Genomic DNA, 17,574 nt, shown 5'->3' with positions numbered 1-17,574 from the left:
AGTAAATTGAAAAATAGAAATAAACACAATTTGAAAGTTAACATCCTGGATGGCCGCAACATATGAATATAGAGGATGGTCCCTCACAATGACCTTAAGGACAAAATTTTGAAGAAGTTTACAAGGACACAGACATAAGGCTGTTATCTTCACCTTTATACATTAGAAAAGTAACAACTTAGTACAAATAAATAAATAAATCAATCATTTACTAAAAATTTCAATTTATTTTCCAGCTTTTCAATCTCTAAATTTTGTCTTTGTAGATTTGTAGTGAGAAGATTGTGGTGCACAATCTTCGAAGTTTGCTAGCCTTGTAGCAGTTCTAGTTGTGAGTGGAATTTGAGCACATTTGAAGCCCTCCACACCAAGAAGTGCAAAATACTAACTCAATAGTACTTAAATAACCCTGTTCTTGTGCAATACATTTAGCATCTACCTCTCATTGACCTTCATGACATACTTTCATATTTAAATTCAACTATCAATGATATGGATGAGCCTAAGAGACACTCTTTTTTAAGGAAGGTAAAACTAAAATTAATAAAGAAGTAGCAGAATGGGTAGAAGGTATAACCACATAAGAAGGCAGAAGGTATGTGAATGGATGCAGATGCCTAAAATATGCCTATTAAAGAGATAATTTTTCTCAAGTTGAATCAATATCATCAACTTCAAGAGCACCCACACAGCCACTAAGAAGTTCTACTCATAGAAGAAATTTGTAAAATATTAATTGTAATTGCAAATTTTTATCATATAACACTGTGATTGTATTAAGCTTCTTTATTGTTTTTGAATGAATGACAAACCACTTATTTGCTCTCTGATATCAGTCTTATAAATGTTGTTAAATGTGCTTTTTTAATGTTTGGAAATTTTTTTGAGTTGAGTCCAAGTCAAATTTGGGTTTGTCAAGTTTTACAAATGTTACAAGTTTCTTAATTAGTAACTAAGGAATAAATAATGAATTCATTAGTGATGTCACAATCACCTTACTGCTCATGAAAAGTAAATCTTCTCCATTTTCACTCTTCCATGAGGTCACTTGTCCACTATACAGCAATACCTACACAAATATAACATTAATAATTTATACATATGATCTAAAAGAGAATTTATAAATTGAAAATGACATCAGAACCACAACATAGATTAATCCATTAATTTCTATTGACACAATGTTAAAATCAAGGGATAGAGAAAATAAAAAGGAAATAGGAAGTAGATCTAATGAGCCATATCAAATATAAGATCAAGGTTACATTAAACCATCCTATGCTCTTAAACTAGTATCAGCAACCAGCAACAAATGACACAAGACCTGCTTGGACTTGTTACAATCCTAAAAACTAGAACCAATTATTTTTTCCTTTACTCACAAGGTTATAAAAACTACCATAACCAAAGTCCAAAAAATCCAAAATCCAAAAAGGCATGAATTGGAGAGAAAAATCAAAAGCTTGATAGAAAGAACTTAAAACAATAGATCATTTCAAATCTCAGTACAACCTCAATGATGAACACAATTCAAGAACAAAACTTATTTATTGACCAAAAGAATACCTTAGAGCTTCTCTTAGATTGAGATTCCTGCGTAGATTTACTATTATTTGAACCAGACATTGATGTCCAGGCATGGTTCAACATAACTTGAGTTTCTAAGCCTATCTTTCTAACCTTTGAAAATGGAAGTTCAAATGTCAATCCCAAAAAATTAGTTGAATAATTGACTTGCAATAAAAGAAAGTGAGCAAAATTCTATATACATATTCTATTAAATGTTTGAAGACATGAGATTTCTACATTCCATCAGGTGAAAATTGAAAGAGCTTCTAGCAGTAACTGTGTAGACATTTTTCAATCTAACTAAATCAAATTAAAACAAAAATTATGTTCAAACACCATACAATTAGAAGTTACAAACTGCACAACATTTTTTTAGTAATAGAATCTTGACAAAAACGTAAACCATATCTAATACAATGCAATTACATACCTGGGTCTTCCCAAATAACTAAGTGGTTGGTCATGACTAAAAATTTGAAGTATAGGATCAAACATTGTTGGATAGCCTCATGTTCCAATCTGTGAAATTTTAAAAGGTTATTGTTTCAAGTGGTTCATTTACAAATCTTGTTTTATTTGAGATGGTTAACAAATTGAATCTACCAAGAATAGCACATGTTAGGCCTTACAAAGCACAAGGATTTTATGTTGGATGTTGTGTTGATGTGAAGGAGCAAGCTTATGTTCCCTTCACCATTGGATCGTATAATGATGTTGTGCTGTGTGAAATTGTACCTTTGAGTGGTTGTCAGATAATTTCAGGAAGGGCTTGGCAGGTTGAGAAGAGATCCCTACATGATGTCAGAAAGAACACCTACACTTTCACAAATAATGCAGAGAAGATGGTATTAACACCATTGGAGGAGCACAAGACAACTTCGAAATTGTCAGCGAGCATTGGCATCTTTGAGAGGGAAAGGTTCCTAAGAAAAGAGGAACATGGTGAAGCAATGGAAGATGTTTTGATGAAAAAGGATGATGCTTTGAAGCAAAAAGCTAATGAGAATGAGGTTGAGGAAAAGAACCTAGAAAAGGATGATATGAAGACAAGTTGTCCATTTGAAGGACAAATAACAAATGAGCAGAAATCAAGTGTTGAAGAGCAAGGAGAACCTAACACCAAAAAGGTTCAAAAGGTTGTAGCAGAGGTAAAGAGAAAGGATGCTGATGAAGACAGAAAAAGAATTTTATTGTAGGCATATGAGAATATGATGGAGATTCCTAGTGTGGGGAAGATAGCAATAATTGGTAAGAGTTATGTTCTAGAAGGAGCTTGTTATTGCTTCTTGTTTCTACCTATTGTTAGTATCTTATTGAGCTTCACTTTGTTTCAAGAATAGTTTAATATTCTCTACTAAATAGGACCAACCACATGAAGGTGGAAGCTCATTTGGCCCCACCCCCCTCCCCCTAACATCACTCTACATTCCCTGTTAACATCTAACATTCATTCATTCTTTCAACCATTAATAAAATGTAACATTCAATCAATATCACATAATAACATTCAATCAATATCACATGATAACATTCATTAACACATTAGATTCATTAACATGAAACATTCATCAATATTCTGCATTAACACATAATTCATGAACATTCATTAGCACATAATTAAATTCATTGAGACATAAAATTCATTCATTATCAATTAAGGTATGTAGATGACAATCATTTATTTTTTTTCTTTCTATTTCTTTTTTCTATGTAAGCTCTAAGAGGAGCATCAGTGTCATCATCAATTCCCCCCTCATCAGTTGTTCTGTTCTCTGTTCTTGATGATCTCAAATTCCTATGCTATTGCAAAGGGGGGTCCTCTGCAATAACAAATAAAAGAGTTAAATTAAAAATAATTTATTATAATTGTTACAAGTATTTAATTATTTTAAATAACATAACTGTGGTGCTCTTTACCTGATCTGACCACGTCATTTTGTCTGGACTCAACGTCAACACGGTCATGAACATCGACCCCTTGATCCTCTACAACTGCTATACAACATGTTACTTTAATTGAAACACCAATTGCAATTACATATAAAATTTTTAATAGAAAATGTATACCTCCACCACTAGGATGCACATCATGCTAACCTTCGGCATCCACAGATTGTGTAGAAGGATTGTCAGGCTGCATTCTAACATCCTACGCATTGTTATCATTGCTTGCTTAAAACAGATATACTCACTTTATATTGGAACTTAACATCAAATAGACTAATTGGTAAAGTATTCAATTTGAAATAAATTTCATTTAGCTTATTTACTTGTGGCTCAGATGCATCATTATTAGAACCTTCCACACTAATTTCAGCTCGTAGCCGTACAACCATGACTCTATAGCCTTGTTGGAAGCCAATTCTCTTATCCTCTTCTATGAGGCATCTCTTGAACTCTGAGCCCTGCATTTTTGCGTGGTATGGTGAATTTTACTTGCATTGTTTCATTAACCAATGTAGGGTAGTTAAAATATCAACAGCAAATCATCTATATCCATCACAATATAATAGGAGAAAAATTGAGCAGTTTTGATGGAGCAATCTACTATATAAATGTTGCGTGTTTGTATGCTTTGCTTGTACCAACATATTTTCTCCAAATTCTTAAGTTGGGTAAGAGTTAGTTCAGCTCTTTGGAAATAAAAATGGCTGCAAGTGCTGCTACATTCCCTCATTCTTTCAATCACTGCCTTTATTCTCAACTATTGGAGGAAAATTCAGTCTCAACCATGGCCTCCATTTGTGAGATTTCTTCATATGAGGATTTTGTGAATGAAGAGAAAAGTAAAATATTAGTGATTGGAGCCACTGGTTATATTGGTCGCTTTGTTGCTCTTGCAGCTGTAAATGTAGGCCATTCTACCTATGCTCTCATTAGACCCATCACTGCCCATGATTCTGCCAAAGAAAAGTGCCTCCACGAATTGAAAGATTTTGGTGTTAACATTGTCTATGTATGTCACTAGCTCTGTTCATAACTAAGATTTTGTGGTAGATATGTATGGCACAATTGTAAAGTGTGTGTACTTGTTTAAAATATTGATTTTATAGACAGTAGATTGTTTTGATTGGTCATATAGGTTTAGAATATATGATTAAGCTTTGCTTGTTTGTCCATGGTAACTACTATTGCAGCTATTTGCTAAATTGTTAGATAGCGGTCATCTCACAAATAATCATGTTTGACTGTCTTGTTGTGAAGTTGGGTATTTAGAAATTATGTTAAGAAGGGGTGTTCGGTCAGTGATCTCCTTATCAATGAGTCTAATTTGGTTGGGATCATGAGCTATATTATAGTTGTAAAAATTTGTGTTCTAAGGGGTTTTATTAATGTCTACATGTTCTGTAATGGGTCTTATTAATGTGCATGTATATTATACTGGGTGTTCTGCAAGGAGATTTAAGTGATCATAATTCAATGGTAAAGGCCATGCAAGGCATTGATATTGTTATTTCAATTGTGGGCGGTGGTCAACTTACAGATCAGCTTAAGATTGTAGATGCCATTAAAGAAATTGGCACTATTAAGGTCAGAACATAGGACCCTAACATTATTACCATGAATGCTTGTTAATTGTAATAGACTTAAGAATTGTTGAACTTTGATCTAGAGGTTTCTTCCTTCAGAATTTGGGCATGATATAGATAGAGCCAATCCAGTAGAACTAGGGCTAAACTTTTACAAAGAAAAGAGAGTTGTTAGGAGGGCAATTGAGGCATCCAACATTCCATACACTTACATCTGCTGCAATTCTATTGTTGGGTGGCCTTAATTTTATCATACCCATCCCTCTGAGCTTGCTCCTCCCCAAGATCAGTTTGAAATCTATGGAGATGGAAACATCAAGGGTGAGATTTTGAATAATGTCATATTAGTAAATGAAGGAATCTTCACTAATCTAGATTGCAGAGTCTGACTTCAGTTGTTGAATTGTTTATATTGAATATGAAAATCCACTACTATTATTATATTCTATTGACCTATTTATAATTGATGAGCTAAATAAAGGAGTCCTAGCATTTCCCATCACATTACATAAAAAATTTGATACAATTTTTCATTTACTAATACTTACAACTCTTGCTTGAAGTTTCGAAAAACCACCAGAGCCGAGCTTGTGTGTCTCGTGCTTTTTGAGTCTTGCCTTTGTTGCCTTTGATGTGTTAGGCAATCTATGAAAAGTTTGAAATATGTTAGATAGTATAAATATAGAGGTTAACTAGTACATAATTAGATTCTCAACAGTATCACATACCTTGCTGTACTCTCCACTGGTGTAATATTATTATTCTTTTCAGCTTTATACTTTCCATCCAAAATTAGAGCCTGCCACTCAGCCTCAGGAACATAGGGCAGACACTCGTACCTGGGGTTATCCCTTAAATTTTTTTTGTACTGGTCCCTAATATAGTTCAAACATAAACGACCTTTTTCAAGGAGCTTGTTTCTCTCAAATGCACGAGGTCCAAAGAGTTGGGTCATGCTCTCTATAAGATCGTCCTTCAACGGTTTGCATTGGTTATTCCACCTTTTAAGTAAAAAAAACATGTTAGACTCATAAATGAAGTGAAGCTACCTTTAATATATATAGTTCAAGAAATGGATGAAAAGGAAAACTATTATAGCAATGATATGAAATCAAAATAGTGGTTTGGGGTTTTAGTTAGGATATGATGTTCCACCAGGTACACATGGTGGGCCCAAATATTCGCAAACACTCATCACCAAGTTTTCTCCAAAAAAGATCATTCCCTACAAAACAATCATGGGATCATTAGTCGATGAAGAGTGATCAAAAAATAAATTACTATTATATCACTATAGAATAATAATAACTTTAAAGTACATGGAACTTTGGCTACTTTTAATGGAATGCCTTCATCGTCACTGACGATCAATGTGACATCCTTCACCGTTCCCGTACTGGGAACATAGGAACATCTAGGAAATGATGCTGCAGCTCCTATTGCAAAAAGTTTCATAAGTTTCACAAGTCTTTGTCATGAAGTATAAAAGAACAAATGATAATTGATGTTAAAAAGTTGTAAAAAAAAAATTGTTTGTTGCTGTCATAAGAGAGAAAAAGAGGGATTTGTGTACCAGCAGATGGTGCAACAGTCGATGCTTGTAAGTTGTGTGTTGCTAACTCAACAGTCAGAAAGAGATTTGTGGTTGTCTTGGATGGAGGCGACGTCATCATAGGATTCAATTGATGTGAAGTTGAAGAATAAAATTGTTAGAGCATGGATAAATATAGAACGCATGGACTAGTATGGACAAGATTGTTAGAGCATTAAAAAAAGGATTGCTTGAGCATGTATTGTCAATGATTATGATCATTCCTATATATATTCAGTGGAAAACAGAAGTGGGGAATGGAACATGCGATCTACCTAAACCACCTGTAGCACCCTCATCATGGGAACGGGGCTCAAAATCACGCAAAAAACTCTGTAAGACAACACATCCATATTTTAATTAATGCCATAAAAGAGCATAACATAAAAACCATTATTGAACTCTTGTTATAATTAAAAATTTCATTAATACTTACTTTTAAGGTTTCGAAGGTGTGCATCAATTCAGCTCCCCTTTCTCTTATTTCCTAAGTAGTAGGCTTTATGGTTGCCAAACGCAAAATTTCTTTGCCAATTTTCTTTAGCAACTTTTTAGTCGAATCGATTGGGTCATCAGTGTCTGCTAAATCAATATAAAAAGGGTCCTCCTCAGGGGGGGGCTACTGATCAGGGACTGTAGGTTCCTGTCCCTCCCTCCGACCACTGGCCCTCTGTGACAACAATAGTATTAGTATTATCAAAATTACTCCAAAACAATGAAGAAAACAACATTAAAAAAATAACATTTTGCTTCTATCTAGTTTGCACAATTACAATGAGTTTTACTTGCTCGTGTGTAGATGAGTCGGGAACATCGCCAGCATCCCCTCCGGGCGGTTGCTCCATATTGTGCCCCTGTGTCAAAGATCAAGTATAAAAATGTTAGCGAAAAATTTATTGACTAAATGGTATGTTGGAGTCATTGATTAGAAGTTGGTTTAATAGTATGTACCACCCCCATGATAGTAGCCTCGTTTGTATCTATGTGGTTCAAATTGTAATCAATAAGAAGCTCTTCCCTTGCACATATTGATTTTATCGCACAGATGAATACACGATTTCCCTCGTGCGCCTCAAATATGCAATTGGGTTGCTTTATAGTTGACCCAGGTCGTGTACTATTTATAAAACCCACAATATTCCCTGTTGCTTTTGGCCTTCCATCAATGTATATAGCCAGACTTTTACTTTGATTATTGTCTTGCTGTTGTATATAATTTGCTAAGAGGGCATACCTACGCATACTTTTTTTATATTTAACAATATGCATCCAACTTTTGTAATCGTAACATGGTCCAACATACTCCATCAATTCAGAAACTTTTTTGTAAGACACCTTTATGCCGTCCATAGAAAATAGGCCCAAACCATGTAGTGATGATGGTGCTATGCGATATATCCTCTTGTTAACACAAAAATCAGTGTTTATTAGAGGAAGTTCCTTAGGTACCCAATGTTTCTGTAGATGTTGGTACCTCAAGGGCACCTTGATGTCGCCTTCCATCTCATCATCATAAGAACATGACCCCCCTTGAGCAAGGAAAAATTTCATGCGTTTATTGAATTTCCTTCTAGTCCTTTGACCTCTAGTTAATCTCCCTGTTCTAGATAAACTGCATGTCTCACTTTCCTCTTCTATTCTTATATTTCCCTCACTCGAGGAAGACACTTCTGACAAATACCTATTCACTGGTACCTGCAAATGGGAGAGATCTTAGAAGAAATCAAGCTTACTATTGATAAGTGTATTAAATAGACTGTCTATAAGGAGTATTGACTTATACCTGTCGATCCATGAGACTGTGCGGGATGCTCCTGAAAGGGGTTCAATTTCCTGCAAATGTAATTCAATTATCGTGAGCATAATCACATCATAATCATAATCACATCCATCATTAGCATCACATAAAATTTAAAAACATTAAAAGGTACACAATAAAATACTTAAATCAGGCTCACATTATAAGCCTACTAGGGAAGTAGGCCTAGTGAAGGGCTAAAATTGGGTTTTTGTATCAGCTGATGAGTTGAGGGCTTAGTCACCTTGGAGACATGCTATTTGAAGTTGTTTGATGTGTGTGGAGGTGGAGGAAACACCTAGTTAAGATGAAGTCAAGTTTGGCACCTATTGAGGCATTGTGAGCATTTGATAGTTTGTTGATTAGATTGCTTGGATGAATCTATTGGATGGATTGAGGGACATTCATGGGATTATTCCAAAGATGTAGAACCTAAGGTGGCATAAGGATTTTGTGTGCACTCTAATAGGTTATGGAGTTGGCTTGGATCAAGGAGAGGGATCTTATGAAGATGCTTGGTTGGTGTTGTGAGAACACTATGGAAGTCCCTCTTGTTATGAATGATTGCAAGACCACCTAGGGTCTCTGCATCACCTGCGGAGGCATAATTATTCACCAAAAAATTGGGTAAGCACTTATATTATGTTTTTCCTATGATATTCTAGGTACAACTCCCTTTTATAGATATTTAATGAATTCCCTTTTCTAAACTAAACACTTACAAATGCTTTTGACTTGAAAGAAAATAAGACTCAATACATTCACGCATCAATATGTGTTTTAAATAGTTTTATTTAATTAATTTAGATTAATAGTTAATTTAGATTAGCAGTATTCTATTTGTATTTGAAACTTGTAGCTTTTAAATAGATAATGAATAAACTATGTAACCATATATATAAGACAAATATATTAATATCAAGAAATGAATATTAAATAGATTAAGGATTGATGGCATACCTCTAAATTCCATCATCATCATCCTCGTCATCATCATCATCATCATCATCATCATCATCATCATCATCATCATCATCATCATCATCATCATCATCATCATCATCATCATCATCATCATCATCATCATCATCATCATCATCATCATCATCATCATCATCATCATCCTCATCATCATCATCACCATCGTCATCATCATCATCCTCGCCATCATCGTCATTGTCGTCGTCGTCGTCTTCTTCTTCATGAAAATTTGTCTCAAAAACATCATCCAATAACTGTCGATCGTGATCACCATCTACATCATCTTCTACTTCTTCAGTATCTTCTTCTTCCATCGCATTATACTTTATTGGCCTTCCTCTTGGTTCACGTCTAACAACAAATGACCAACTTGGTTTATGTGGAACCTCTGAGTAAAATACCTGCTCACATTGGCTTGGAAGAACATAAGGCTCATCCCCAACTGGCTCAAATGACCTTGTATTAACTATTGTAAATCCATTATAATGTCCAATAATAGTTCTATCAGGATCATTTGGATTAAGTCGTAGCCTGTACCATTTGACAATGAAGAGTACTAATTTGAAGGAACTAAAGTAACACTCAAGTATCTCGTCCAAAATGCCATAGTATCGATTTTTAGACTCTTGAGGATGTAAGTCATTTCTAGATGAAATATTAGTCACTTGAAAGACTGCAATTATTCCTGAATCACAAGTTTTCTTCGTGTCATCCAACACTTTGACGTGAAATTTTTGACCATTACAGAACACAACCTTGTGGTTTTAACCTACAATAATATGTGATACATATCAAAATTATTGTATCGTGAGTTGATAAACATACGGGTGATTAATAAATTTGTACGTACCTAGAAATCTCTTGAACCATGTGCTAAATCTATTTCCCTTTGCATAACATTGGAATCTCCATTACGATGAGCTTCTTTAACCAATGAAGATACACCTTCTCATGTTAATGTGCAACCAGAATGTTGACATCATTCAATCCATACCATCATCCAATCAAGATTGTTTGCAATATACAAATGTAGTGCATCCCAGTCTCGAGCACTTGTACAAAAAAAAATAGACAACTTACAATTGATTTATTTTGAAGATTAAGAAATAATTTATTACAATAACATCTTATAATTTATTATCTCTCACTTTCCTCAATGTACCTTTCCCCATCAAGTACTCCCCTTCTAATTTTTTAAAAGGCTAAAGATCCCAAATGTGATCTACATGGATATTTGATGCAAACTTAGGAAGATATTCAGTAATGTACACCATAGTCTGGTATACCATATATCCCTCTACCATAGAACCCTTAGGATGTGCTCTTTGTTGAACCAAAGCCTTCAAATATTTCAAATTCCTCTCAACCATCCACATTGACCTAGTGTGTACAGGTCCACACAATTCAATCTCCTCAACTAGGTGTATGAGGTAGTGTTCCTGTGCATTGAAAAAAGTTGGAGGTAGACACTTTTGCATTTCACACAGTAAATGAGGAATTCTTCTCTTCCAATAGTTTATATCTTCTTTATGGATTTCTTTAGATGACAACCACCTACATTAAGAGATTCAAGTCACAAAAAATATATAGATATGAGACTTTACAAAATAATATACTATAGATTACATAGCAAGAAAAACAAGTTGCGAATATAATAAATATATACAACAAATTGAACAGATATTACTGCTTACCTCATATATTTTCCAAGATCGTATATCACTTGTTTGATGTTATTGTTGAAGTGCTCTGGGAGAGATAGAGGAAGCACGTACTATAGTAATTATAAACCAATCATTTCATTGTTTTCTAACATAACATAACGAACAATACACGTAGTTTATGAATATATTGTAAATACAGAAGAACATAAGTTACCCTGATGAAAGTATGCCAATCATGCATTTTGAGCCCTGGCCCAAATTCACTTTTTTTTGATATGAGATTGTTTCGTTCGCAGAAAATCCTGTGGGAAATCAAGTTTTTCGTATGACTTCTTTTATGGCATCACTTTGCTGCTCCGTTAATAACCATGGAAGGGCACTTATATTAATCTGATCTCTGTTGCTATTTGAGTGAATGAATTTTTTCAATGCATGATTGGATTCATGTATGTCATTACAAATTTTGACAATTTTTTCTTTGTCACGCCTTCCATCCAATATTTTACACAATGTCTCTTTTATATTCTTTCCAATATGCATAGTATCAAACAAATGCACAATTTGTAAGTGCTCGTAGTACGGTAACATACTGAATTATCTAGGACAGCTTTTTAGTCCCTTTGGAAGGTTGTCAGTATTGCCTTGACGACCTTCACGATCATCAATTACACAATTAGTCAACAAAAGTCACAATAGAAATATATAAATTACAAACATAAACCATTAGGTGGAACGCCATTACCTTGACGATTAATTCTATTATATTCCAACTTCCATAGGCGAGGTGTCATTCTTCGTGGCTTTGATGTAGTCTCTTCTTTCCCATTGAAAAGAGGTTTTTTCGTACTTCGATACTTATGATTCCTATGGAGGAAGTGTCTACACTCATCAAACACCTGCTTTCCTAAACTTTTTGAATGACGAGATTTCATCTTTCGACCACAAATTGGACATGCAAATTTTCCCTTTGTTTGAAGACCTACAAGATAATGATGTAATTGGATTATTAAATATGTTGATTTTTATAATTAGAATTATTGTGCGCAACTTGAATTCACTATAACATACCACAAAAATGTGTTAGCCCTAGGGCATGATGTATTGTCCATGCAAGTATTGCATGGAATTGAAATTGTCTTTGTCCTATTGGTCTAGACATGTCATACATAGTGACACCGTTCCATAACTCCACCAACTCGTCGATAAGAGGCTCAATATATACATTCATATCTTTTACTCGATATTTACCTACTTGAATGAACAATAACATTACATAATTATTGTGACCATTTTACTGCAAGATTTGTAAGTACATGTAAATTAATAACTATCAAATGATAAGATACCTGGAACAATCATTGCCAATATAATGTGCTCCCTCTTTATTGACATCCACAGAGGAATGTTATTGTTGATAACAAAAATAGGCCACACCGAGTAAATAGATCTCATCTCTCCAAATGGATTGACACTGTCCGCTGCTAATGATAGCCTGAGATTACGAGGTTCTTCTTTGAAGTGTTGCCACTTTTCCTCTATGTGCATAAATGCTGAACCATCTGTAGGGATTCGAATAATGTCATCTCGACTGATTATTTGTATTAAATGGTGTAAAATTGAAAGTAAAACCATTTCAACTGGCCACACCACTCATGGACTGTTCCTCCAGATGTTATAATACTCTCATCATATATCACAAATATGAAATAGAATATGTAGCACACTGAAATAAAGCATTAAAAGATAGTTTCTAAATGTAATTAAATATATGGAACTGGTTATAAGAATCTATACAAATCAATTAGAATGGGTTGAAATCAGTGCATCTTACTTCAACATTTCATGTAACACAACCAAATCCAAAAGCAATCTCGCAGACAAACTACCTGAGATTTATAACCTTTATCTTCCAATATCCAATGGCTCCTTATAGGCGTTAATATAAAGAAGCCAACTGTCAAAAACTGTGGTAGTGATAAACATTTTGAAAAATAAAATTGTATTAGGTATAAATAAAAAACAGTGAAGAATGGTGTAGACTTGTAGCCAGAAGATAACACAGTGAAAATTGATGAGCTCTTTGTTATCACCCACCTCAAAGAAACGTGCATATCAACTCCAAGTGTCAAATGTCAGCTGTAAGTGCAACAATGCAAGTGCAACAATGCAAGTGCAACAATACATGTGTTTAAAATATGATTTTTTCTTGATTTATTCATGATAGTTCGATAATTTTTGAATCTTTTGGTTTGCCTTTTTTTTACTAAGAAGATTTTTACTACTATGGTAGATAGTAGGAAACCACTGCAAACTTTCGTTTACATAAAATATAATGCCATGATCAATAATGTTACAGGCTCTTTTAAAAAGAGAGAATTACAATTAACTCTTGAAATGAGCTAGCCTATTACAATTAACTTTATCAATGTGCTGGACTATTAAAATTTTGATTGGAATTACACAATATAACAATGCACTTGCGGTCTAGTCTATTGCAAATTGACCACTGTTTCCAAAAGAATATGTTGCATTTTATTCCATTACATAGAATATGATACTGTGAGTCTGCATTCCCTTCCAAAAACCACACTGTATTATGGTTATGGCACACAACTCAGGAATTTGACTTCAATTCTTTTGGCATCTTTGCTGCTCTTGTAGAAAAAAATGATATTGCAAATATATAACCATGCAACTCAAGAAAAAATTGTAAACCTGCTATATTATAAAACCCGTTGCAACCATACAAACTCAACAAGAGAATCATCCATAGGACAATGCAGGGCTTTTGTGCCTCCTACCAACATTCCTCAGGGTGAACTAAAGCAATAATGAACTCAAATCACCTTGAAAAAAGAAGTGACTAGGTTACCCCCAAATTTTCTCAACAATTGGGTTGCTGCCATCAAGCAAACCCATAGTTAAAGAAAGCGGTCAGAGCAATTAGTTGAAAATTCCACCTGAATGTAATTTATTATATTCCCAAATGGGGATAATAGAAACATAAATATTTCCAAAAATAGGGCATAGAAAAATTTGAAAATTTACTTGTAAATAAGAAATTTAACAACCAACTCAGATTTATAATCAGATTTATTGATCTTATATTTCTGCTAGAACAAATAATCACTGAACTTGGGAAAGTGCAGAAAATCCCTTTAATTTTGCTCAAAAATTTCAAAAATGGATTACATTGATTTCCTCTTATTGTCCTTAGATAAAGATGATTAAAATATGCAGATAAAGATACAAATTTCTCAGTGTTGATCTTCAAACCTTATCCGTTCTTAGAAAAATTTTCAAACCACCTTGTCAAACTCCCCATAAATCAGTGCTAGGTTTGATAATCTTGTCCTTTTTCTTGCTGTCCTCAATGATGGTCAGAAGTATGAAGATATCTTTCTTTAGGAAGTCCAAATCCAAACTTGTAACTCTAAATTTACATCTTAATCATTGTCCCTATGAAGATACCTTGCTATATGTAGTCCAAATTTGAACTTACAACTCTGAAGTCACCTCTTGATCCTCCCCAAACCTAGTAAATAATTGTAGCCCTAAAATAAGATGTACTAGGGTTTTATAAACCAAAGCTTTTACATAATATCACCCCATTCTTACTAGGGGGAAGCCTAGATGTCCATTTGAACCCAGGGATACTCAAGGGTGTTAGACAATAAGCCAAGATTGCAGCAGCAATAGCTAACAAACTCATAGCATAACATAATGAGGTCTAAAAGAACCCTAGAGAGCTATATGATAAATCCTAAAGAGATGAATCAACCTCTGCAATGTTCCCTTTCTCAAGTAGTATACTGTATTTATTAACAAATAACAATAATAAATTTGGAAGACAAAAATAAGGGTATGTGTGTAGCCAAGTTGCTGTGAAGTCTAATGTTCCTGGTCTATGCATCAACACCAGTTTGATTCTCTCTGGATGTATCACAAGCCCTTTTAAAGGGCACACTTGTATCCGAGTTGGTGTGAAGGAAAGTCATGAGGCATAGTGTTAGGCTAATGTTCCTAAGACTACGCATCAAATCTATTTCGATTCTCACCTAGTTAACCACAAAACCTTTTAATGGCGCACGTGTAACCAAGTTGGTCTGAAGGCAGGTCGTGAGTCATAGTTTTAGGCTAATGATCTCAATGCTACACATCAACTCTGGTTTGATTCTCATGTGGTTTACCACAAACCCTTTTTTGAGCCCGAATGTGTAGTGGAGTTCACTTGGACTTTGGGTTTGCTCCTAATTGGTCTCAGGTTTGACTCAGGCTCAGTATCTACTGATGGATCTAAATTATGGGCATCTTGGTACATCTGGAAGGATTAGTCTCGCCTCAGCTTGCCACATAGAAGGAAATCTATGTTGCTGTGCCTTCAGGTGGGGATACCTGAAGGTATCTAAGTATCATGTTATTGTGAAGTCTCTGAAGAGACAAAACTGGTAAGGGTTGGAAAGAAAATTTTAAAAGTAATCCTGAAGGCTGCATCTTTTTGCAAATGAGTTCTGATATTCTGAATAATGTAAGTGTTGAGAACTGATTTAGCCTAACTAAAATATTTGTGAATTTATCATCTATTGAGCAGAATTCAGTAATATTGTTACTTGATATGATATTGATTGATTAATAAGTGCCAGCTCTGTTGACTATAAGCCGTCTCAAGGAAGAGCTCAAAGATTTTGTTTTGTTTTGTCATGGAATCGATTTCATATGAATTTGTTATGATTGTCCAAGGATTATGTTGGAGTGTCGTGATACATTAATGATAAAAGGTTATACTTCTGGCTAAGAAGCAACAACAAATATTTGTGCCTTGACAATAGAGAATGCAAAGTTGAGGATAATTACTAATCCTACAGAATGAATACAAGTCAGGCTATCAGATATTATAGTGAAACTATTATAAAAGAGTGGCATTATATCAGTTATTGGAATTATGCCAATAAATGAAAAGAGTTTGTGATGGAGGACCAATGGATAAAAGAAATATGATATTAAGCGACTAAGACATGGAAACATTGAAAAACATGGACAACAAAAGAGTAATGGGTTTATTTGTCTTACACCTTTCCGATGCGTGTCTCTGCCCGACCCTCTATGCATATCGTTTGATGTAGTTAAATCGTTGATTCTTTAAAAGGAAGATCTAATTTTGTACTATCTTTGGTATATATTTTTCCTTTTTGAGATTGAGAAGGTGTAGTTTTTGAATGCTTCTAATCTTAGATATATATTTTTACCAAAGGAAGGATTACAATTTCCAGGAAATTCCTAGAAAAAGAATTCCTTGTCATCTTAGAAGTTCAAAAATATTTGGACACGTCATTTTCGTGGTGCTGCTCAAAAGTAAAATTATCTTAAGTAGATCTATATTGCAGAAACAGAATATTAAATAGTCATCTCTAGATTGTAGAAACTATTGGGCCCAAAATTTTGCATTGGGATGGTTGTTAGATAATATTCATACCTCGTTGTATTGGTAATTTATGTGTTTCATTATTCTTACTGGTTATATATTGCCTTTATTATGAAAAGTCAATTTAACCAATTAGAATATGAGTGCAGGTGAGTCCATGTACAGAAAGAGCAGTTCTAGATTAGTTATCTAGTTACTTCAGAGAATGACTTGCAGGCTATCCATCAACTGCTAGTGAAGATGAAAGAGTGGTAAGAATTTGTTCCCTTCATGTTGGGGATAACTATATCCTTATACTTTTTCAACCAACATATGTTTCAAAGTGATTTTTTACAACATATTTGCACTGGATCAGCTTGCAGACCCAAGTACGGACCCCAAAAGGCAGGTGGCAACACAATTGGTACAAATAGAGAAAAAAATGCTTAACACATGCCTAGAAGCAGTTAATGAAATTATTAATCGATTACCTGATCTTGCTGTAGCTCCATCTCCCAGTCCATACAGTCCCACATTGAAATGAAAATTTCATTTGGGGTCTGAGTTGGAAGATTGTCTCTTGGTTGAGGCCATTCTGTAAGTATTTGATGTTTAAATCTGTTGTATGCCATTCTATAAGTATTTGATGTTTAAATCTGCTGTATGCCTGATGTCATGTAGCTTTTTACATAATGTAGGTCTTCTTGGAATAAAAATTTCTCAATTATTATTTTCAAAATTTGTTATTGGTATAATCTCGTAGGTCTGATATATCTCATTAGATATCAATTCTACAAAATATATACTTTAATCAACATACAGATTTTTGTCTTAAGCGAAGCTGTGTAGTGGATATTATTGTATGATTGCATCTTAAATGTCAAAAATTAGAGGGCTTCCTGTACAGGTCTAATTTTTAACTTGCACACCAAAGTTCATGGCAATATATTGAGATGTGATGGCACTTTTCTACAGCTTGAAATTAGTAGCACATGAAAGCAATAATGAATGGTGATGACACACTGAAATATTGAAGCGCG

General features: G+C 34.2%; 1 pseudogene; it reads left to right on the top strand.

The window, feature by feature from the left end:
• The first annotated feature begins 4,216 nt into the window (after window positions 1-4,216).
• LOC149561339 (phenylcoumaran benzylic ether reductase IRL1-like) lies at window positions 4,217-17,078 on the top strand (annotated as a pseudogene).
• The last annotated feature ends 496 nt before the right edge of the window (window positions 17,079-17,574 follow it).

The sequence above is a fragment of the Cupressus sempervirens genome, chromosome 4 (assembly GCF_028749045.1).
Source record: "Cupressus sempervirens isolate cs-2001-9-10 chromosome 4, ASM2874904v1, whole genome shotgun sequence".
NCBI lineage: Eukaryota > Viridiplantae > Streptophyta > Pinopsida > Cupressales > Cupressaceae > Cupressus > Cupressus sempervirens.
Note: the sequence above shows the minus strand (reverse complement) of the source record. Positions and strands in the feature narration are given on the sequence as shown.